General features: G+C 39.6%; 1 protein-coding gene and 1 pseudogene across 1 annotated transcript in view; both read left to right on the forward strand.

Annotated features, from left to right (window-relative positions):
• The window catches only part of MND1 (meiotic nuclear divisions 1), a 76922-nt gene that overhangs the window by 18067 nt on the left and 33832 nt on the right, over positions 1-25023 (forward strand). The window lies entirely within an intron of this gene.
• Positions 1233-2218, forward strand: LOC103274464 (annotated as a pseudogene).

Here is a 25023-nt window from a genome sequence, read left to right on the forward strand (position 1 = left end):
AGAAGTGAGATGTGGAGAAATTGGAACCCTTTTGCACTGCTGGTAGGAATGTAAAAGGACATAGCTGCTATCGAAAGCAGTATGGTGCTTCCTCAAAAGATTAAAAAAAGAATTATCGTAGGATCCAACAGTTCCATTTCTTGGTATATCCAAAGACTTGAGAGCAAGGCCTTGAAGAGCTACTTGTACACCCATGCTCATAGCAGCAAAATTTATTATAGCCAAAAGGTAGAAGCAACCCAGGTGTCCATGGATGGATGGATGAATAAACAAGACATGAAAATGGAACATTATTCAGCCTTAAAAAAAGGAACTTCTGGCATGTGCTGAACCCGGAGGATATTATGCTAAATGAATATGCTAAATGTATAAGTCACAAATAGATGAACACTGTATAATTCCATGTATATGAGATACCTAGAGTAGTCAGACTTACAGAAATAACAAGTGGAGTGAGAACAGACATTGCCAACCTCAGAAGGTGGTTCCACTGGTATTCCTGATCCTAGCTGAAGAACCAGATGTTGCTGCCACCAAAAAAATATTTTCCAGCTACCGGTCACAATTCTGGGAGGCACCTGTGATCGGCCAAGCCAGGGTCATGTGCCCACACTCTACTTGTCAGGAAAGCTGTAAATAATTGGGGTTTCTATGGTAGGATGTAGCTGCCTCCTATTGGCACAAGAAATTCCTCCAAATAGAAAAGGGGTTCAGAAGCTGAGCAGCACCCCTATTCCCATGATAGACAGCCACAAAATAAGTCAAGAGAGGCCAGGAGTGGCGGCTCACACCTGTAATCTCTGCACATTGAGAGGCTGAAGTGGAAGGATTACTTGAGCCCAGGGGTTTAAGACCAGCCTGGACAACATAGGGAGACCTTATTCTAAAAAAGAGCCAGGTGTGGTAAGTGCGCTTGTAGTCCCAGCTACTTGGGAGGCTGAGGTGGAAGGACTGCCTGAGCCCAGGAGGTTGACATTGTGGTGAGTCATGATAATTCTGCACTCCAGCCAGGGTGACAATAAGACCCTAACTCAAAAAAAAAAAAAAAAAAAATCGAGATTAAAAAGTCTAAGATATAGTCTACATACTATACAATTTAAAGTGTATGATATAATGGTTTTCAATATGTTCATATATATATGTACAGTCATCACTACAGTCAATTTTAGAACATTTTTCTCATCTCAAGATAAAATCCTCCTCTCCTGGAAAGGGATACTGCAGTGACTGCCATGGAACACAGACAGACCTATGGGAATACTCAGGAGCCTCTCTTGGAAAACCTGACAAGCGAGTATGACTTGGACCTTTTCTGAAGAGCACAGCCTGAGCTTCAGAGGATTTGGAGAAGTTGAGGCTACAAGGTCAAATCACAGAGGGGAGCAACATGATTAAAACAATTGCTTTTGGCCACTATGAGCTTGATACCTGGTACCATTCTCCCTATCCTGAAGAATATGTGTGGCTGGGATGTCTTCACATGTGTGGATTCTGTTTAAAATATTTGAAGAGCCAAATGATACTCTGCCGACACATGGCAAAGTGTGTATGGAAACACCCACCTGGTGATGAAATCTATCACAAAGGTTCAATCTCTGTGTTTGAGGTAAATGGCAAGAAAAACAAGATCTACGCCAAAACCTGTGTCTGTTGGCCAAACTTTTTCTGGACCACAAGACATTATATTATGATGTGGAACCTTTTCTGTTCTAAGTTATGACAGAAACGGACAACACTGGCTGTCACCTGATTGGATAGTTTTTCAAGGAAAAGAATTTGTTCCTCAACTACAATGTGTCCTGTATCCTTACCATGCCTCAGTATATGAGACAAGGCTATGGCAAGATGCTCATTGATTTCAGTTATTTGCTTTCCAAAGTCGAAGAAAAAGTTGGCTCACCAGAACGTCCACTCTCAGATCTGGGGCTCACAAGCTATCGCAGTTACTGGAAAGAAATCCTTCTCCGTTACCTGCATAATTTCCGAGGCAAAGAGATTTCTATCAGAGAAATCATACAGGAAACAACTGTGAATCCCGTGGACATCGTCAACACTCTGCAAGCCCTTCAGATGCTCAAATACTGAAAGAGGAAAGCATCTAGTTTTAAAGCGACAGGACCTGATTGATGAGTGGATAGCCAAAGAGGCCAAAAGGTTCAACTCCAATAAAACTATGGATCCAAGCTGCTTGAAATGGACCCCTCCCAAGGGCACTTAAAGTGACCTGTCATTCCGAGTCAGCGAACCCCAGCAGTAGGAATCCGTACCGTAGGGATCTATCTATCATTTATTTTGCTCTTGTGATTGTACAGTATCCTTTGGGAAGGCCACCCCCCTCGGGACTGTCCTGGCTTCGACCTTCATGTACACTGCAGACGCTGGTTCTGAGGAACTTGTTTCGGCCTCAGTGAGATTGCTGTATGCAATCTGTATTAGACTTGAGTGCAGATCTCAGCACTGACCCAAGGAGTTCTGTTATGGTACTGTACCTGTCCAGTCACTGGTTCTCTCCTCATGTTCTCTTGCCCCATGAGGTCGTGTCGTGTCTTCTTAACTTGGTATTAGTGCTCTTTGCTACCTGGTCGCCAGACCTCCAAATATGACTGTCAACCAGCAGGACCTTTTTAGTTACTCTTTACATGTGTCTTGTGGAGGGGCAGGGAAGAGGTAGTACTTGTGAGTGTGTGTGGACTGGGAAGGGGTCCATTCACTTTGGAATTCATTTTGCTTTAAATTTCTTCCCTCCATTTTTATCAACAGACCTGTTTGATTGGTCTTAGACTGACCAGAGCCAAATACGTTTGAAGAGTTTCCGAGGGATTAGTCTTGGTAACAACACATAACTTACCTGAATAAGATGGAGAGGAAAATGAAGAGGTGGTCTTTCTGTATTTTTCTTTGAGCTCACCTGTGGGCAGTGTCTTGGTGGAAGGGAATAGATACTTCTTTTGCCTCACCAGAAAGTGCCCAGTAGTGAATGTTGTCTCTTTACTCCCTGCCCCTTTTTACGTTTGTAGGTGCCAAAATAATTTCCAGTTCTCCCTTTCATGCTACTTGTTAACTGGTTAATTACACTGCACAAACCTTTTCCCCTGTACCAGTGGTCTGGTACACCTATGCTTCCATATCAGTTGTACTGATTTTGTCTGAACACCCTGGGAGACAAGGAAATGATTGAAAGAGACTCCTGTATCAGCCCATGACTCAGCAAAGCAGAAGGGTCACCCCTGCCAAGGTTTGCTTCTCTTTTCAACAGTGCCTCGCCCTCCCTCTAGGACCAAAGTTCCTGCCCCTCCACAGACTCCTCCTCCATGTTCTTTTTGGAATTTGCCACCATCCTTCTATTCTCTGGCCTCCTATATTTGGTGTTGTTCAAGTGAAGGAAGAGATCGTCCCTCTAATTTCTCTCTGGCCCGTTATAACCTACTATCTTGGGGTAGCTTTTGATGTGTGACATGTCACCTTTCCCAACTCGGTCTCCTGCAATATGCTGTCTTCATGTGGAGTCCTCACTACAACCCTGACTCTGGTCATTTATGCCTTTCTCTTGTCATCTCTGTACACTACTTATATCCACTGTGGGTTGGGGGAGCTAATTAAACATGTTTAATGGCAGCTCCCCACCAGTTTCAGTATCAATGTTAAAAGTTATCCAAACTTTTACACAGGCTCAGCCTGTAATCCCAGTGCTTTGGGAGGCCGAGGTGAGTGGATTGCCTGAGCCCGTGGGTTTGAGACCCGCCAGGGCAACTTGGCGAGCCCTCATCTCTACAATAAATCAATAAATCAAAAATTAGCCGAGAGTGGTAGCACACGCCTGTAGTTCCAGCTCCTTGGAAGGCTGAGGCAGAAGGATCGCTGGAGCCCAGCAGGTCGAGGCTGCAGTGGCCGGGAGCGGCCACTGCACTCCAGTCTGGGTGACAGAGTGAGACTTCAGCTCCAAAAAAAAAAAGTTATCCAAAAGCAACTTCACTGGGGGTTTTCTTAAGGGGTCCAGGCATTTTACAGCAGCTGAGCCCTTCCCCAATGTGGTAGAATATGTTCTTCTCTATCTACTCAATAAAGCATGTTCTCTGCTCAAAAAAAAAAAAAAAGATGAAACCCTTTATCCTATAACTATCAATGCAAACCTTCTCAGCCTATTCTTCATTCAGGCCTAGGCAATCACCAGCCTACTTTCTGTCTCTAAAGATTTCCCTCTTCTGAACATCCCATATTAATGCAACCATATAACTGTAGTCTTTCATGATTGACTTCTTTTCCTTACCATATTTTCAAGGTTCATCTCTATGTTGCAGCATATATCAATACTTCATTCTGTCTTAAGATTCCGTTGTATGGATATACCACATTATGTTTATCCATTCATCTATTGATTGGATAAACATTTGTTGGGTTGTTTCCACTTTCTAGCTATTCTGAATAATGCTGCTCTAAACTTTTGTGTATGAGATGGGACCTCCAAAAAAATATGCAGAATTGTTTTTTGGAGGGCAAGCCCTTTGGAGTACAGGCTTCCCCAAGTAGGTAAGGGTTCTAGGAACCCATTGGCATCAATGTACCAACTAGCGTTGTTGTAAGAGACTGTGTTTGGCTTCAGGGAATTTTTTTGGAGATCCTTTCAACACATTTGCCCATTTCATGATGGGTGATTTATGAGCACCCCTGCCACATCACACTGAGTGTTCAGCAGTTTTTGACTAAAAACAGCATGACCTCTATGCCCCACCTTCTGTATTCACCCAATCTCACCCCAAGCACCTTTTTGTTGTTTCTCTGGGTGAAAAAAAGTCCTCCAAGGGAAATGTTTTGCTGATATGAGAGGCGAAACAATAAAAGACAGCAAAATTGATGACTTCAAAAACCGTTTTGAGCAGTGGTAAAAACGTCTTGATAGGCGTATTGCATCAGACAGAGAGTACTTTGAAGGTGACAGAAGTTTAAACATGTAAGAATAAATACACAATTTTTTAGTAATGAACTTTGGGTTTTTTGGGTCCCCCTCATACAAGTTTTTGTGTGGACCTACATGTTCTTTTCTCTTGGATATAAAGCTAGGAGTAGAATTTTTGGATCATATGGCAACTCTGTGCTTGATAACTGCCAGACTGTTTTCCAGAGAAGCTTCACCATTTTACAGTAACAACAACAGTGTATGAAGGCTCTCATTTCTCCACATCCTCCAAAACTTATCTGACTTTTTGATTCTAGCAATCCTAGTGACTTTTGTTTTCCATTTCCCTGATGACTAATAATGCTAAGCATCTTTTCATGTGCTTCTTGGCCATTTGTATATCTTCCTTGGAGAAATGTTTATTCATATCTTTTGTCCATATCTTATCTCTTAAAAGTGATGCTGTAATTTTTATTTCCTGCTAGAAAACAGCACATATAGTCATTACTCAGCAATTTTTTTTTTTTTTTTTGAGTTGAAGTCTCACTCTGTTGCCCAGGCTGGAATGCAATGGCATGCTCCCAGCCACCGCAGCCTCCACCTGCTGGGCTCTGGTGATCCTTCCGCTTCAACCTTCCAAGTAGCCAAATTACAGGCCACACTGCCACACCTGGCTAATTTTTGATTTATTGTAGAGACGAGGTCTCCCCTAGTTGCCCGGGTGGGTCTTGAACCCTCTGGCTCAGGCAATCCACTCGCCTCAGCCTCCCAAAGTACTGGGATTACAGGCTGAGCCACTGAGCCTGGCCAGTCGGCAATTTTTTAAGAACTTAGTTATGAAATCAGAGACTACATACAGGGTAATGCACCTTTAGACCTTCCGAATTTTTCTGTCTTCATGGTTTTTTGTTATTGTTTTTATCCTTTTTTGAGAATTCCCTTGTCCATCCTCTCTATTTAGCCAAATTCTATTTAGCCAAATTCTAAACATCTCCCAGAAACTTTCTCAAGCTCCCATAGCTTAAAGTGTTCTTATTACTCCCGTAATATTTTTGGTTTTACTACAAAGAAAATATATGGCATGGCTTAGGTGGGTACCTCTGGCTCAGGGTCTTACATGAGATGTAGTCAAACTGTTGCCCAGGGCTGCTTTCTCATCTGAAGGCTCATCTGAGAGAGGATATCCTTCCAAGTTCAGTCATGCGGTTATTGGATTTAGTTCCCTGCAGGCTCTTGGGCAGCAGATCTCGATTCTGTAACAGCTTTTGGCCAGAGGCCTCCCTCAGTTCCTTACCACATGGGTTTTTCCATAGGGCAGTTCACAATATGGCCGCTGGCTTCCCTCAGAGGAAGCACATGTGAGAGTCCAAGACACAAGCGTTTTTTTTTGTATCTTAATCTTGGAGTGATTTGCCATCACCTCTGCTGCATTTGATTCCCTAGAAACAAGTCATTAAATTTAGTCCACACTCAAGGAGAGGAGATTACACATGGGCATAAATACAAGCATACATCAAAGATATCGGGGATTTGGTTCCAGACCACCACAAGAAAGCAAAAATTGCAATAAAGTGAATCACACAAATTTTTTGGTTTCCCACTGCATTTAGAAGTTATGTTTACATGGTACTGTAGTCTATTAAGTGTGCAATAACATTATTTCTGAAAACAGTGTACATACCTTAATTTAAAAATACTTTACTGCTGAAGAATGCTGATGATCATGTGAGTCTTTAGTGATTCGGGTGGTGGGTCTTGCCATGATGTTGATGGCTGTTTGACTTGAGCAGGGGAGTGGTTGCTTAAGGTTGGGTGGCTATGGCAATTTCTTAAAATAAGACAACAATGACGATTTAAAGCATGCTTCTTATAGGGAGCAGTTGAGTCTTGCTTTTTAATATATTTTGACAATTTCTCCTTTTTAATTAGGACGTCTAGACCACTTATTTACATTTAGTGTGATTATCAAGATATATGTATTAAGTCTGCCATCTTATCTCAATTAGTTTTTAAGTTACTTGAGGACAAGGTCTATGTTTAATTAATTCAACAAATAATTATTGTGCCTTGAGTGCTTAACTTCTCCCAGGCAATTATTTTTTCCTAAAACAGAGCATAATGGGTGCTGGTTAAGCATTTCTTGGTTGACTTTGGTAAGTCAGAGAAATTCTCTGCCTTTGATGAAAAGGCCAGATACACAGTTTTTATTTCTTTGTTTCTGGTTTTAGCATAATTTCTACTTAGAAAAGTTGAAGAGCTTGACAAATCTCAATACAAGTAAGCAAGAGATTCTTGCTAATATAGTGAATCTAACTTTAAAAAAATTGAACGTAATGTTTGTTTATCCTGAATGATTGAGGACTAGGACATTCTAATTTTTACCACTCTGGATTTCTGGAAACAAGCTTGTGTAAGTAAGGGATTGACAACCTTGGCCAAACTTGCCAAAGACATCACATCATTAGTTCATGTCAATATACCCTTCATCCTACTGGTCTGAGAGTTGACATCAGTGCATTTTTATGACACACCACTCTCTCCCCACTCTCACTGGAGGTCACAGCTTAATCGGACATGCCTGCTCATAAGTCAGGAGTCAAGTCAGAGACTAGCACATAAGTAGTCCTGTACCTCCTGATCTAAACACTTCAGAAGTAAATCAAGAGAGACGTTTTGATAAGTCCTTTGTAAAAGATTGATAGCCTTGACATTTGCTATAAATATTTTCCAAAAATTCAAAAATAGTAACCTCAGTGCCATTTCACAGACCTAAACCTACTTTATTCTTTCATTGAATATTGGAAAGTCATGTGAATATCATACTGTGTCCTTCAACTATGGTTCTGAAGATCACCTGTAATTTTAGAGAAGCAATATGACCTAATGGAAAGAGTAGTAGTTAGAAATCAGATATGGATTGAAGACACAGCTTCACTTCTTAACTAGCCATACAATCTTAGGAACATTTCTTAAGCTTTTAAAAGCCTGTTTCCTAGTTTGTAAAAGAGAGGTTATACCTTTCAAAGGGTTGTAGGAGGATTAAGTGCTGTGTGTAAGGTACTGGGTACTTTAGCAACATGTGGTGGCCACAGATCAGCTAAATGAGTAGTCACTCAGGAGTGTATACTGTAAGCTTATTTGTTCAATTAGAACAGATATTTAAGGGTCTGCTATGTGTAAAGCATTTGCCAGGTGCTGAAGGTAATTTTAAAACGTAGAGATCAAGATCCAGGCTTTTTAAGAAAGAACTTGTAACCCTTGTTGAAGATGATATACACATATATGTACTTCAAAGAATAAAAAGCAACATATGCCAACTGCCTAAAAGAGTTTTAGAAATTAAAAATACTTCAAGAGATGGTAGGTTTCATGTAAATAAAGAAAATACTCAGTTAATGTTGAATTGAACCAGATCCCAAATTCAAGGTTGCAGTAAAGATCAGCTTATGCTATACATTGCCAAATTATAATGCTAACTTCCTTCGAGTTTCTTGTTAATTACTTCCAGATGGAAGTTGGGGGGACTCTTAATTTTCTTACTATTTTCATCATTCTGTTCTGCTTTGGTTCTGCCAGTGATTCCAATTATGGGCAGGAATGTACTTGTCCCGTGAGAATGGACATTCTTATAGTAGATCTGAAAATTAAATCAGGAAACCCATATTTTTTCCCCTGCCTTTAGATTGTACGAGTGTGTTGATTATTATTAAAGACAGTCTAAAAGCCTCATGGTTATAATTTATACTTCTCTTTAACATTTTCTAAAATAGCAAACAAGCCGTCAACTGCATATGGTTTGTGTTAACTTATGCAATTATTTACTGTGTGCCTGCTCTGCATGCTCTGTGCTGAGTTTCTTGGGCAATATAAAAATAATAGAACTTGTGGCTCCTGTCCAGAGAATTTACACTTTACTTGGTAAGGCAAGATAAATACCTTACATAGTTAAATACTTCTTGTGGAAAGTTATTTACCTGTGTAAAGGTTAATACATAATCAGTTCCAAATACCGTCTTTGCCATGGTTCTTTATTGTTATGCAAGCTTAGAGGATGGCAGGATTTTTATAAATTTATACAGCTAAAGATGACCTCTTAGAAATAATTATTTTGAGCTGAAAGTTGGGTATACATGGATGGAGGAGATTCTGAGGGAAAACAGAAGGAACACTTATTGAGCACTCAGCATATACCATTTTAGGTGCTTTTACATGTTTTATATCCTTTGATTCTTACACTTGCATGTGGTAAGTATTGTTAACTCCATTACATAAGTGAAAACTGAGGCACTAAAACACTGAATAACTTAACCCAAGGTGACTGTATTAGTAAATGGTGAAGCAAGATTTAGACTCAAGCATTCTAACTTCACAGTTCATGTTTGTAATTACAAATAAACAAAATTTTAAAGCAAATTACATTTAGTGGCTAATTGGTGACCAGCTTGGAAAGGATATACAATTTTTTGTTCTTTTGTAATGATAAAATAAGGTGGAAATTAGATTGAGGTCATATCATGGGGTGTTTTAGTGGTTGATTGAGTTTTATTATGTACACCAAGCAAAGGAAGCTGAACATTCTCCTGTTAGCACATTTTTACTTTCTTTTGCTGACCTAACCACTTAAAACAATTAGATTTTATATATAAACTTAGAAAATAGGGTTGTTATATTCTGGTATTAAGCAAAAAAAAATTTTCCCCTCTGTATATATGATTAAAGTATTATAATTAATTTTGCTAAAAATAATTTGAGGTGTAGTCATTTATTTTTGCAAAGCTGAAATAAATATTTGGATTGGGTTGAAGAAATAGTTGTTAAACTAACCTTTCTAAATAGCTGTGACAGATGCATTTCTGAAGTCTTTTTATGTAAATTAATCACTAATGGGCAAGAAAAGCTTTATGCAGAGGTAATGAAAGTGGTGGTATATGTTTTAATCTGCTAGTTTTTCTGAAATGTATGTATCATCCGTATTTAGATGATAGTAGAAGCAGCTATTTGGGCTCAACAAAAAGTAGAAACAATGAGATCCTTTTCTTGTAAGTCTTTGCTGTAATTTTATTGTGAATTTATATGTTGCTGAAAGATTAATTCTGTTTTGGAAACTTCTAAGTGAAATGGCATTTCTTTGTGTCCTGAAGGATGTATAGAAGTTATTAAAAGTCGGGAGATGACTTTTTCTTCTTGATAACTATTTCAAGAATTTTAGCTGAAACTTGTTGATTTTTCCCAATGTGGTAATGATTAGTCGCTGTGTGTGTGTGTGTGTGTGTGTGTGTGTGTGTAAGAGATAGAGAAGGAGTATGTCTGTAGGCTTTCTGAATATTTTTTGCAAGGAAAAGCAACATAGAATGTGTTAGGATAAGCTATTCTTCCCATCATCTTGTGGTTCTTTCCTTTTCTTTGCCCCTTCCATATAACTTGGCATTAAGAGTGGAATACCAGCCTCAACTTCAAGGGAATGACTTCTTCCATTTGACTTTTGCTTATGTTGATGGATGTAGAATGATGTCCTGTAATGTGTACACAACCAGGAAAGAGCGGTATTACTAGCGTCATGCTTAGCCTGTTCTTCCTGTGGAGTCACCTGACACCTGGGAAATCACTGACCTATGTTGATTTGAAATGCACATGTTTGAGTCTTTTTCCAAATGGAATAGAATTTTCAAAACACTGTTATTTTTGTGTGCCCCATTCATCCCTCCTGCACTTCCCATCTGACTTCGTTTTCCTGTCTTTTGCTGCTGCAGCACCTGAGCAAAACTCTCATCTCCCACACTGCGCTGCCTTTGTTCTCAGCCCCATCTCTGAGTCAGCTAGTATCCTCAGGACCCAACACAGCTCTTGGTATATGATAGGTTCAAATATTTGACAAGTGAATGAGAATTAAATGACATAACAGGTATGAAGTTAATCTTAATAACCACTCATTAATTTAGAGGATTTCATTATGTGGCGGCAAAGCTGTGTAGTGGCTTTTAACTGATTTTTATTTAAAGTTAATGGTTCAGAATTATGAAAATCAAATTCTTTCTTTTGTTGCTCTGCTGAGATTATCCCCAGTTCTTCATCCAAGTTCTGGTTTACAATCCATTTATTACCAGTGGAAGATAGTTTGGGAACAGATTTTCTAAGAGCTGGTTTGTGATAAGAATTGCATTTTGAAATTCATACTAAGCTGAAATTTAGACCAGTATGTTGGTTTGGGGAAATAGTAAGAGATGTTCTTAGGATAATTTAAGAATTTGGTTTTTACTAACTTCTAGAAGTGAGTATATGGAATTCTTTATAGCTATAACTAAGTGCATCAAGAGACAGTTCACTATTGGGCTATGGAGATAATTTGAAACATTTTTAAATAAAAGTGGGCATTGTCTCTACTGAAATTCATTCAGTTCTGTCGGTTCTGTACATGTTTAGTGAACGGGCGTGCTATGGCAGAGGGCCATAAAAATGAGTTATGTAGTTCCTGTCCCTAAGACCTCACGGTCTAGTGAAGAGACTCTCAACAAATCATTGCAGTGTGGTGTGATCCCTGCAGTGCTGAAGAATGATGGTACTACAGAAGAGTTGAAGGTCGATTCTGCTAGAGGAAAGTCTTTATAGTTAGGAACACATGTAACTGGTGCTGGGAAAATCTGTGGGAGTTCATAAGGAAATTAAAGGGCAAGGGCATCCTGGGCACAGGGACCAGTGTGTTAAGGCAGGATTGCATAGTGAATTGAGGGAATGGACCCTAGACCTGACTGTCTAGATTCAAGGTCAAGTTCCACCACTTGCTAGAAACCTCTTATGCCTCTGTTTTATCATCAGTAAAATGGTCCTAATAGCTCCTACTTCATAAGGTACAAAAAAAACCCAGAATTATCTTTTTTGGAGGGTGGGCCCTTTGTAGTATACTTTGTTCCTCTGATTAAATGGTCAATCAAAGTTTTTATCTGGAAATTTTGAGAAGATTGCATCATGATTTGCAGAAGAAACATTGCAAGTTGTGGCAAACAGGTGATTGTTTCTTCTACCATGAAAACACACCTACCCTCCCTAATTTACCAGATCTTGCCTGGAGCAACTCTTTGTTTCCCAGGATGAAAAGTCCTCAAAGGGAAACGTTTTGCTGATGTGAAAGAGGTGAAACAAAAAATGACAGAAGCACTAAAAGGCATCCAAATTGATGAATTCCAAAACTGTTTGAGCAGTGGAAAAAGCATCTTGATAGGTGAATTGCATCAAATAGAGAGTACTTTGAAGGTGACTGAAGTTTAAACATGTAAGGATAAGTACACGATTTTTTATAAATTCTGGGGGTTTGGGGGAGTTCCCTCTCATAGCCAGGCTGGCATCCACTGAGATCCACACCATCATCCATATGATCCTAGGTGTCATTGTCCCCCCACGCTGGCACCCCTGACATGTCAGTGTTCCTGCTTGGTCCTCAGCCCTGCAGCCGTATCTCCTCCTTGGGGTGGTGCACTCTCCCTTCCCTCACACATAGGTGTCGTCTCGCTGTTTCAGTGAATTTGCCCAGACCACTCTGGGTCTGGAAGATTGAGGTGGAGTGGTCCCAGACTCACTCTGTTCCATGTACAGTTCCTCTGCAGCCTCCTGTGCTGTGATGGAGGGCACAATTCCCATGAAGCTGCTTCTTTCTGGGGTTCTAGAGGGAAAACTGTAAGTCTGTTCCTGCAACCTCTATATTTCCTAGGAATGGTGTAGTGCATGCCTCCCGCTGCAGTTGTAACTAATCTTTCAGTACTATAGTAGGTGGGCAGGGCCTTATCAGAAACCCTTACCAATGTCTAGGATCCTTGCTTTCTTCCCAGACTCTGCCTTCTCTCCTACTTTAAATTGTCATTTGAAGGGGACAAAGCAGAGGTGATTCTGGCTGGTCTTACATTTTTCTGACTTAAACCTAGACTTTGGCTTCTCAAACAACAAAAAGGAAAATAAACCTCATTGTTCCTCTTCAGTGTTGTCATCAAAGCTTAGGCATGCTTTGTTAGAGGATGTATCCCCCCTTGCCATCTCTTTGCACATCTCTTTCTTGTATTAAGTGTTTCCTAGGCGAGGAATTACATCTTCTCCAGCTTTCTTTCCCCAAAACATAACACTAAGCCTGACATAGAGCAGGCACTTAACCATCTGAACAGATGAACATATCAGCTAACTGACCAGCTTCTAAACCATGTACAGTACCTGTCAGCTTTAAAATGTTATAGTATTGGCTGGATACTATACTATCCAGCCATGCCTATAATCCTAGCACTTTGGGAGGCCAAGGTGAGAGAATTGCCTGAGCCCACAGGTTTGAGACCAGTCCGGGCAACTTGGTGAGACATCATCTCTACAATAAATCAACACATTAGCCAGGCATGGTGGTGCACACCTGTAGTTCCAGCTACTTGGAAGGCAAGGTGGACTGATCGCCTGAGCCCAGCACGTTGAGGCTGTGGTGGCCATGAGCGTGCCACTGTACTCCGGCCTGGGTGACAGAGAGAGACTCTGACTCAAAAAATAAAAAAAGAATAAACAAAGAATGTTATATTATGTTTGTTAAAGACTGCATTTGTTTGCAAGTAATGGGACCTCTGACTAACGGTAGCTTCAATAAATAGAAGTGTATATTTTGCACATCAAGTCTGAGGAAAGTGTCTGTTGTTGGTGAGTGACTCAGTGACACCAGTCAGCATCTGTGATTCTCTTGGCCTTCCCATTGCAGTCTTTAGATGGCTACCACAGCTTGTCCTGTCACATCCAAGGAGGGAAGAGGAGGAAAGGAAGTTGCTGGAATGAATGTCTGACTCTTTTAGGAGGAAACAAAAGCTTTCCCAGAAGCTCTCCAACACACTTGGGCTTAAAGCTAATTGTCTGAAACAACATCACTCTACCACCTCCACCTGCAGGGGAGCTGGGAGTGAAAATGAGTAAGGGAGGAGAGGGTTGGAAACGGTTTAGCTGAGTCAGTCAACCAGAAGTGTCACCACAGGCATAGGGATGACCATAGGGTGTTATTCAATGAAAATCTGAGGCTCTAGAACTGCTACACAGTTGATCAGATTATTAATAAAATATTTAATGATCTTATAGTCCATTCTCTGTAATACATGGGTTTTACAGTAAATAGTCTTGTTTTATCATTTATTTTCCTCCCTTTGTTTGCAAGAGTTAGACAGGTCTGTTATAAGCACCAAATAATGTTTATGCTTTGACTTTCCCTTGAAATTTGGAAATATTTGACCAATTACCTATTTGTTGTGTAGATTTTTCTTTTTTGCTAGTTTTACCATACACGTACGTTTTCATTGATATGTGTTTATAATTCTATAAATATTGTCTACCTGAGATTTTTCTGCTGTTTTAAGTCCCAAAAGTTCTGCTTATTTTTTAAAGACAGGATCTCACTCTGTCACCAAACTGGTGTGCAGTGGCATGATCATAGTTTAATGCAGCCTCAAACTTCAGTGTTCTAGAAATCCTCCCAAGTAGCTAGGACTATAGGCATGTACCATTTTGCTAAGAATTTTTTTTTTGGTAGAGATGGGATCTTGCTATGGTGCCCAGGCTGGTCTTGAACTCCTACCCTCAAGCAGTTCTCCTGCCTCTGTCTCCCCAAATGTCAGAATTACAGGCATGAGTCACCATGCTTGACCTTAAAATATAGTTGATTATTTTTTTTGAAGATACCTCACTTGAAATTGTTCTGAAGATGTGTTTATTAATATTTAAAATATTTACAAATTTAATGTGGTAGTATGATGCTTTGAGAGGCAGAGTTCTTGCTGGAAGACATAGGCTTTGGTGTATAGAAAGACATAGGCTTTGGTGTATACATTGCTAGTTCAATCTAGGCACTAGATTGAACTAGCAATGTAGCTGTTTACTAAATGGTGAAAATACTTAAGTCTCTCTGGATCTCAGTTTGTCTGTAAAAATGGCCATAATAACTTCAATGTGATCAATCTTCTATGGTGCCTGGCTCACTGGAGGTACTCAGTCAGTGGCTATTTTTGTAACAATCAACTAACTTTTTTTTTTTTAGTCAAAGTCCCACTCTGTTGCCCAGGCTGGAGTGCAGTGGCATGCTCACAGCTACTGCAGCCTACACCCGCTGGGCTTAAGCGATCCTTCTACTTTAGCCTTCCAACTAGCTGGAATTAGAGTCATGTGCTACCCCAGCTGGCTAATTTTTTGATTTATTGTAGAGATGAGGTCTTGCTAAGTTGCCCAGGCTGGTTTGGAACCCCTGGGCTCAGATAACCCTCTCACTTTCGCTTCCCAAAGCGCTGGGGTTACAGGCATGAACCACTGCGCCTGGTCAGACTACCTTGACAGTAGGGAGTACAGAGAAACTGTAGGACTCACTGCATTTATAGTTTGTTGCTCTTGTCATTGTTTTTACATACATGAGGGAAGAAAAACAAAATGTATAAAGAAGAAGGTGACAAAAAAATCTTTTGGAGTGAAATTACCTGCTTTTTTAGTTCAGATTATCAATTATGTTCAGTTTATTAAAATGTTAGTTTTGTAAAAGAGGTTGCTACTTTCTTTCTTAGTAAACTTTATGTTGACCTCTAGCTTGTTCACCCCCATCTCTTTTGTTAATGAGGAGAGAAGAATAATTCCATGGTTTTCCAGTAGTAAGGCAGAGGGCCGTCCCCTAGTGGCATGATTACCATATTATAAACTTCAATAATTATGCCTAACAGTGTTCCAAAATGGACTTTTCTTAGGAAATAAAATCTTGAGAGGTGATATATCAAGCCAGTTTTTCTCAGGATAAGTTTTTTCAATCTTTATAACATTGGGTGTAATCTCTTCAAATGATTTTCAGTAAAAAATAAAAGTTACTACTGGAAATTTTAATAATTCTGTTCCTGACCAAATCTTTAGTATTTCCTCCACGCAATAATGTACTTTTATGGAACTTGGTACCATTAAGCTTGCATATGTATCTTTGAGTTCATGTCAAAAGATAAAATGTTAGCAACTTTCTATTTCTCCTCTCTGATAAACTAAATTACAAAGCCACTTCAGATTTGTGGTTCTTAATTTAAAAATCCCACTTTTTAAAGGCGTTTTGATATTGCCTTCTACCCAGGAGGAAAGATTGAGACTATCAAGTCTTAGCCTTCCAGCATTTCCATGGGGAGATGGCCACTTATCCTTCCACCATTCATAGCTTCCGTTTTCTCACAGAGGCCACCCATGTTTGAGAGAGCTCAGTCATACCCATGGCAGGTCTCTCTGCTTTCCATCAACTTCCTTCCTATCATCTTTGTCTTTCTCTAGATTTTCTAATATCTGAATTTCAAATATCCTCAGATATTCACAGTGCTGAAAAGGTGTCACCACTCCTTTTGGTAGACTCATTCATCTGCTCATTCATCCAGACATTTATTAAGAAGCTTCTCTTCAGGGCAAGGCACTATTCTGGGTACTTAGGACATGCATCAGTGAGTAAAATAAAGATCCTTGTCCCTGTGGAACTGACATCCCAGGGGAGAGAGACATACACCAGACAGTAAGCATAATCACTAAGCAAACAATATGTGGCATGAAAAGGTGGAGGGTAGGTGGAAAAAGAAAAAGTAGTCCTAGAGCTCCGGGCAAGGTGCAGGTTAAAATACGTATTCAGGCTGAGTGCAGTGGCTTGTGCCTGTAATCTCAGCACTTTGGGAGACTGAAGTGGAAGGACTGCTTGAGTCCAGGACTTTGAGACCAGCCTGGGCAACATAGTGTGACCTTGTGTCTAAAAAAATTAATAAATTAACTGAGTATGGTAGCATGTGCCTGTAGTCCCAGGTAATTGGGAGGCTGAGATGGAAGGATTGCCTGAGCCCAGGACCGAGGCTGCAGTGAACCTTGGTCATGCCACAGCACTCCAGCCTGGGCAACATAGTGATACCCTGGCTCAAAATAAAATAGGTACTTATAGGAGACTTCATTGAGAAAGTGAGATGTGAAGGAGGGGAAGGAATCAATTTGGTGAATGTCCTGTGGAGGAATATCAGAGAGAGACAATATTCAGATAGAGAAGACAGCCAGTGCAAAGGCCCAAGTGAAAGGGGTAGCTGTTGTTCAGTCCTTCTGCAAATTCTTTTGCTTGCTGTGTACTGAGGCACCATGTCAGGTGCTGGAAATGAAAATAAAGCTGTGTTCTCAGTGAATTTACATTTTAGTTCAGAGACTAGGCTATCAATAAATTGTATTACAATTAGTTAAGATGTGTGCAGTAAAAGAGAAGCAGGTATCATGAAGGAACAAAGGAAGAAGCAGTTCCCTCTAAGTTTAATCCTGCAGCTTCAGTTTTTTCCTCCTGGATCTCATGGCTTCTTGAGCCATACTCAAGGCTTTCATAAATATCTTTCATCTCTTCATAACATCTCTTTTTCCTATCAGCTTTGACAGTTAATTGCCTCCTAGAGCACTTTGTGGTCTTGATCATCAATTTTCACTGGCCAGTCTACTTCCGTTTACTACTGTTTTCTTCTCTCCTCATGTCCTTCAAGATACATGCTAAAGGTTTTCTTTATAGTTACTCCCTTAGAGAGTAATTCTATATATCGCCAATATTCCAATATATGAGTAAGATCTATAGTTATAAAAGAAACCTTGTACTTTTTCCAGACCTTTATCTTTAGCTGAATAAATATGTAGGAAGTAGAGATCATCCTGAGGTCTGTAACTTCCACAATTGTACCATTTTCATGTTGGGTGATTACATTTAGTTCTTTTCACCTTATTTGTAATCCATCACCAGTTATCATCAGTTATTCTTATAGTTCTTATACTTGCCCATTTTCATTTTTGTAGTAACCCTAGTCTGGTGTTTTTCAAAGTATTATCAAGAACCCATTTTAAGATTCATGATACCTTGACTTCATTTCCATTGTATTTTAAATCATTTTTTTAAACCAGAGACATATTTGACACCAATAAGAACTTTTTAGAATTAGTGTGAAATAACTAATGCTAACATACTGAGTTGATATAAATCTAGGTTTTGAAACAATACTCTGGTATCCTTAATTATAAAGAAGGGTTAGTTTATTCCTTTCAATCGAGTTTCATTTTTCGTCTACCATTCATGAGATTTTAGCTATAAGCCTGTGTAGTCCCATCTTAAGAAAGTGTTTTCTGTTAAGCTTTTGAAATCAGGAAAAATAACTCAGATTCAGGCAACCACCCTTGACATGCTAGGATCCCCAGGCCAGTTATCATTTGCTCTGCACATTCTTCCTAGTTTCACTTCCTCCTGTGACCCTCACTGCCACCTACATACTTAGAATTTCCAGTTTTCAGTTTTTATTCCTGTTTGCACCTCTAGCCTGAGCTCCACACTGTGTATTCGGCTACCTGCTAGACATCCCTACTTGGATGGCTAGCAGGCAGCTTGCACTCAATATGATCAAAACTCAGTGTATTACCTAAACCTGCTCTTCTATGTCTTCTAGTTTCTGAAACCACTGTCCACTTAGCCACCCAAACCTGAAACCTGAGAATTACCCAGATTTTTATCTCCTTTTCTTCACATTCATTTTGTTTCAAATGTTTGTTGAGCCTACATCCTGTAATCTCTCACATTTCTCCTTTCTCTCCATCCCCACTGCCACTGCCTTGGCTTAGAATCATTATATCTGACCAAAATTTTGAATTTGTATTTTCACTAGTCTCCCTGTCTCTAGCCTTTACTTTCTCCCATCTGCTGTAATAGTTATCTTTAATGCCTTGGATGGTTTCTGAATCCTAAATAATAAAGTCCAGATTCCAAAGACTGACATTAAGCCTCTCTGTAATCTGGTTGCTGCCACTGACCCACCTAGTAACCTGCTGTGGCCCTTTCTCTAACCCTACACACAGTCATACCAAGTTGTTTACAGCTTCTTGAATGTCATTTATTTTATATCTTTATATCTTCCCATGCTGTGCCCACTTGTTCTTTTTTTTAATTGACAAATTATATTTATGTGTGGCTTGTTTTTTTTACCTAACTAGTAAACTCTAACCTGTTCATTAGCCAGAGACATATGCCTCAAAATCTTCTATTCCTAGAAGTTATCACTGCCCTCTCCCTCCACTGACCCCCCCACCTCAGCAGAGCTAGTGCTTCTTTGTGCTGTCACCATCTTATATGTATTTCTCCTATAGAGTGAAGTCTTTTAAGAGTCCACCTGGTTGGATTCTGTGGCTCAGCCTGTAATCCCAGCACTTTGGGAGGCCAAGGCGAGTGGATTGCCTGAGCCCACGGGTTCGAGACCAGCCCGGGCAACTTGGCGAGACCTTGTCGAAAATTAGCCGGGTGTGGTAGCACGCACCTGTGTTTCTGACTACTTGGAAGGCTGAAGCAGACGGATCGCCAGGGCCCAGCAGGTCGACCCTGGGGTGGCTGTGAGTGTGTCATGGCAATCCAGCCTGAGCAACAGAGTGAGACTCTGACTCAAAAAAAAGAAAAGAGTCCACCTTTTGCTATGACAGACATTCTTTTAGGGAGGGACTACATCTTAATCAACTTTTATCAGCAACATGGAATTCAGTTCTTGAAATACATTGAGACAAATAGAGACATGATAAATGTTGAATGAATGCAAAATCTCAGCCTAGTTTTAGTCCCAGCTATTATATACTGGGTCCAGGAATCTTGCTCTCTGGCCATAGCTTTTCTTTGCTTCCCAGTCCAAATCAGTGAAGATGATTTTCATTAAGTAGTCACTATGGTAATCTTGATTTTTTTTCTAGAACTCAGCCTCAGAAATGCGTATTTTGTAGGAATAGCTAATATGAATTTTGAACTTTATTATTTATTTTTTCCACTACTGTACCTGAATTATATTTTGCTGGATCCTCATTCAGCATTACTCAATGTAATCCTATGAAATGGATGTATAATAGGTATTATTTAAAAGGGGATTGGCCAGGCATAGTGGCTCAGCCTATAATTCCAACACTTTGGGAGGCCGAGGCGATAGGATTACCTGAGCCCAGGGATTCAAGACCAGCCTGGGCAACTTGGTGAGACCTTGTCTCTACAGTAAATCTCAAAAATTAGCTGGGCGTGGTGGTGTGTGTCTGTAGTTCCAGCTACTTGGAAGACTGAGGCAGAAGGACGGCTAGGAGGTCGAGGCTAGGGTGACTGTGAGCTTGCCACTGCACTCCAGCCTGTGTGACAGAGTGAGACTCCAACTCAAAAAAAAAAAAAAAAAAGGCGAGGGCTTCTGTAATCAAAGGAATTTAAGGAATCCTGGGTTGCCAGAGATAAATCTGAGTCTTTAATATGCCAGTATGCATTGTGAACCTTATTTGTCCCATTTTTACGAGACATTAGTGTTCCATGAAACACATTTTGAAAAATGACTACCCAAGTTTATGGGTTCACTTCAGCAAATAACACTATTTGCTGTTTTAGACTACCCACTTCTCCTCAGAGCTGATGAGCACTCTATGTTGATACCTGATGGTCTCATCAGTTGGCAAATCACATCCCAACATCTAAGCGTTGCTGTTATCAACTGGTCTTTTTTTTTTAACATCTTTTCTATTCAAATATACCTGTGTGGAGTCTCTCAAAGAACCCAACCCATAGTCCTCATCCTTAACGACACCCTCCTAACAAAGCACTTAAGGGTAGTAGTCAACTTTCTATTCGTATATGTGTAGTATCTACTTATAGATTATACACCTGTCCGCTCCACCCATTTGGCATATTTTAAGTTTGTATTTCTCTCTTTTTTTCCTTTTTGAGTCAATGTCTCACTCTGTTGCCCAAGATGTAGTGCAATGGTACGCTTACAGCCACCACAGCCTCGATATCCTGGGCTCAGGTGATTCTTTGCCTCAGCCTTCCTAGCTGGAACTATGGGTGCATGCTGCCACATCTGGTTAATTTTTTAATTTATTGTAGAGATGAGATTTTGCCAAGTTGCCCAGGCTAGTTTCAAACTCCTGGGTACAAGCCCATCTTGACGGATTACAGGCATGAGCCACTGCACCCGGCTAAATTTGTATCTCTAATGTGACATTAGCAAGTAAGAACTTTTCAAACTACAAAAACCAAATATTGTTCTGATATTTTAAAATATTGCATTATAAAATATTTGCATTTTTATGTGAGTCTGAACTGAACAGACATTTGCTTTTTTTTTTGTAACTTAAAGTTACTCACTGTAGCTCAAAAGAACAAAGAAGAAAATTAAATGGTAATCTTACCACTCAAAACTAATTACTGTTGACATTTGATATACATCCTTTCTTTTTATACATATGAATCAGGATATTTTTAGCCACAAATAACAGAAAAATAGATCGAAGTTGACTCTAATAATAGGAAATTTAGAGGAAGTTTCTTTCAGGATTGATTAATCTCCCCCCCCCCCCGCCCCATTCATTGATATCAGAGGTCTGGGCTGACTTCTCTGACATTTTTTGACTTTCTCTTTTGGATACAAGTAGCTTCAACAGCTACTATATCCTACCACAACAGTGTTCAAAGCAGGAAGAGGATGGTCTCTCTCCTTTTACATCTTTCTTTTTATCCAAGAGACATATCCTAGAATGCCTTCTTTCCCAAGTAGGCATTGCATTGGCCATGTCTGAATTACATGTTCATGCTGTAAGGGTCCAAGCCAACATAATTAATGCTGTGGAAAGTGACCCATTCTGAGCACATTGTTAAACAAAAATTGTAGTTATATTGACAAAGAAAGAAAGGCTTTATAGAGAGACAACTAACGGATCTGCCAAATTATGTCTATATATACTAAAAAGTCATGTCTTTTAAATGGAATTCTTTTATTACTTCTCTATTGGCCCAGATAGTTAAGAATTAAATATATGTTTGCTGACTGATTGAGTCAAAGATTAGGGTTGGAGAAGGAAGTATATAAACTAAGTATTTTTTATTGGTAAGTGATTTAAAATAACAAAAAACTAAAATAGTTACAGTTACAACTGTGAAACTTGTTTGCATTTTATGGTATAACTTAAGACATCAGAGATTTATTTTTATATGTATTGTTTGTTCATGTTGCTTTTGTGGTAGGTAGCTTGGGGCTAGGCTTCCAAACACTTCCCTCAGGAATCATTCTTCACTATCAAAGCTATTGGAAGGGTGAGTTTGAGAAGACTGACCCTAGAACTGTACAGTTCCCATCCCCAAACAGTCTTCTGTGTTTCAGAAGAGATACAGGTTTGTGACAGCCATTCTTCAAAAATATATTTCCCCCAAATCAAACAACCTGGAAAATATAATTAGAATCTGAACCTGCAATTTTGATGCCATGCCACCAGGTGGTGGCAGAGTGTCAAAGTAGCATATATCCTTAATTCCTTGAGATAGCCTTAATTTTGGTTTGTTTGGGCTGTTTTGCCCCCCAAAAAAGCATACCAACAATTTATAAATTTTAATATTTCAATATTCATGACATCTGGCTCATATTTTTTGTTATTTATGACTAACAATATCCTGATTCATGCATATAAAAATATATATATCAAAATGTCAACTGTAATTAGATTTGAATGATATAAAGAATATATTTCTCATATATATAATTTATTTTTGTTAAGATACAGGGTCTTGCTATGTTGAGCAGACTGGAATACAGTGACTATTCACAGGCATGATTCTACTACTGACCAGCTCTGGAGTTTTTACCTTCTTTGTTTTTACCTGGGCTAGTTCACTTCTCCTTAGGCAACCAATTATTCGTTTCCTGCTCCCATGAGGTCACCCTATTGATACTGAACTTAGTGCGGATACCCCATCAGCATAGAACAACACTATAGCCCAGGACTCCTGGGCTCAAGTGATCCTCCCATCTCAGCCTCCCAAGTAGCTAGGACTATAGGTGTGCACTGCTACACCAGGCTATATATTTAGAAGTTTCATAAAAATAGCCCCATTAGTTGGATGCTTTCTTTGTTTAAAGTATAGCTCTTACTTGACTCGAGGACATGGTTCAAACTTCCAGGCCTGTGTTTCATCAGGTTTGGAAATGGCACTTTGTTCATATTCCTCAGTGTTTATATTTATTTATAACAGTAACCTTCATACACTGTAACTCTGAAAAATAGCTTAACTTTAGATCCAATACAAAACAATCTCAGCTTTAAGTTTTGTTAATTATTAATTTTTAAAGCTGTATGCAGTCACTTTTTAATAACCTGTAACACTTCAATTTACCACCAATCTTAGTTTGATTGGCTACTCACAGCTCTTGAATTGGCTTGCTATAAGTATTCAGAAATTCCAGGAGTAAAATCCAACCAATTATGAGATACTTTTGGCCTAGACAACTGCTTTAGTGGGATGACAGAGGACTACTGAGAAACATCTGTTAGGCCTATTATTTTCCAATGATCTTGAAAGGTAGTAGGTAAATAAATAATTCCTGACGTAAAAACAATTTTTTCTTTTCTTTAGCATTTATTTAGATCTATTGGTAGGTTGTTAATTATTATGATACATAAAAGTAGGACTTTGACCAGCAAGCATGGAGTTTATTGGGTACATGAGTATTCCATGGATTACATGTGAGGTACACTTAAAAGTGACAGGACAAGAGCCCACCTGGAGCTGTATTAAATTCTGTCCCAGAGAAGGGCATTGAAACCTAAGAGTCTTTGTGGAATGAACCTCTGAGAAACCAGGTTGGAAGGAGCTTGGGGGCATGCTGAGAAGGTGGTGGTGAGAGGTGGAATGTTGTATGGCAGCCAGAAGAATAGAATGCGTTTTCTGCATCATGTGGGTTGCAGTTGGGGAAAACCAACAGGGAAACCTACAAAGTATTCAGAAGCATAGCCAGAAAAGGATTCAGGCTAAACATGCCAGGCCTAGAGAATAGTGAGGCATTTTTGCAACAGTACTCATAAAGGATGTTGCCTGTATCATCTACCTTCCCTCCCTTCCCTTCTTCAGACCTTGGTGGGCGTGAAGTATGGGAAACAGAAACTCTGGGTTAGGGTTAGGGAAGAAATGAGAGAAACAAGGACTGTGTGTCCTCTCTAGCAGGATACCCATCTACTGTCAGCAGCTCCTGAAAGGGAGCGAAGTCTTACCTTTGAATCAAGATTTGAAGTGTTGATTTTAATGTTAGCCATTCTAATTTCTGAATCAAGGTTATGCAAAATAACTTATCCTTCACTGAGCAGTTTTTAAATGGTAGTTGTGGAAAAGAAGTAAGTTGCTTTTATAGTTCTACCCTATGAATACAGTACAAAATCATAAGTTATTTCTTACCATAAAAAAGTTAATACAAGTCTGTTCATCTTTATAGTTAATTCTAAATCTCTTGGTTAAAAAAAATTAGGTATTTAAAAACAATTGTATAAGCCAGGCTCAGTGGCTCAGCCTGTAATCCCGCACCTTGGGAGGCTGAGGTGAGTGAATTGCCTGAGCCTGTAGATTTGAGACCCGCCTGGGCAACTTGGTGAGACCTCATCTCTACAATAAATCAAAAAACTAGCCAGGTGTGGTAGCGCACGCCTGTAGTTCCAGCTACTTGGCAGGCTGAGGCAGAAGGACCCCCGGAACCCAGCAGGTTGAGGCTGCAGTGGCCGGGAGTCTGGGCGACAGAGTGAAACTCCAACTCAAAAATAAAAAATAAAAATAAAAATAAAAATTTAAAAAATTGTATAATTCCAAGAAACTTAGAGGTTGCGCTTCCAAGTGGATTTAGGCTTTACCTTCTCAGGTTTCTTAACAGAAATTCCCTGTTGAGGATAAATTTTTGCCTACTGCACTGTCAGATACAATGACACCTATTTACATCACTATACCAGGGACTCCATAAATCATAGGGGTTGGTCACTGGATCAGTTAGAATTAGGTTTGTCTTTATAATGCAAACCCAACACGGCAATGGCTTAAACACCTAAGGAATTGATTGCCTTCTCATATAAAGGTTGTCTGGAGAGGCCATTCATTAGGAATGCAAGCTCCTGTTAGATATTGTCTCCTTGTCTAATGACTCCTGAAGCTCCAGCGTCATGTCATTATTACAGGTGGCAGAAAGGAGAAAGAGAAGGGCAAAGGGCACATCCATTTCCAACAACATCTGAGTCCATTTCATTGGACAAAACTTGCAGTCATACAGCTATACCTGATTTGTAGAAGGCAGGAAAATTCAATGGGTTTT

This window comes from Carlito syrichta, unplaced genomic scaffold (assembly GCF_000164805.1).
Source record: "Carlito syrichta isolate Samal-C Ts95f unplaced genomic scaffold, Tarsius_syrichta-2.0.1 Scaffold314788, whole genome shotgun sequence".
NCBI classification, from domain to species: Eukaryota; Metazoa; Chordata; class Mammalia; order Primates; family Tarsiidae; genus Carlito; species Carlito syrichta.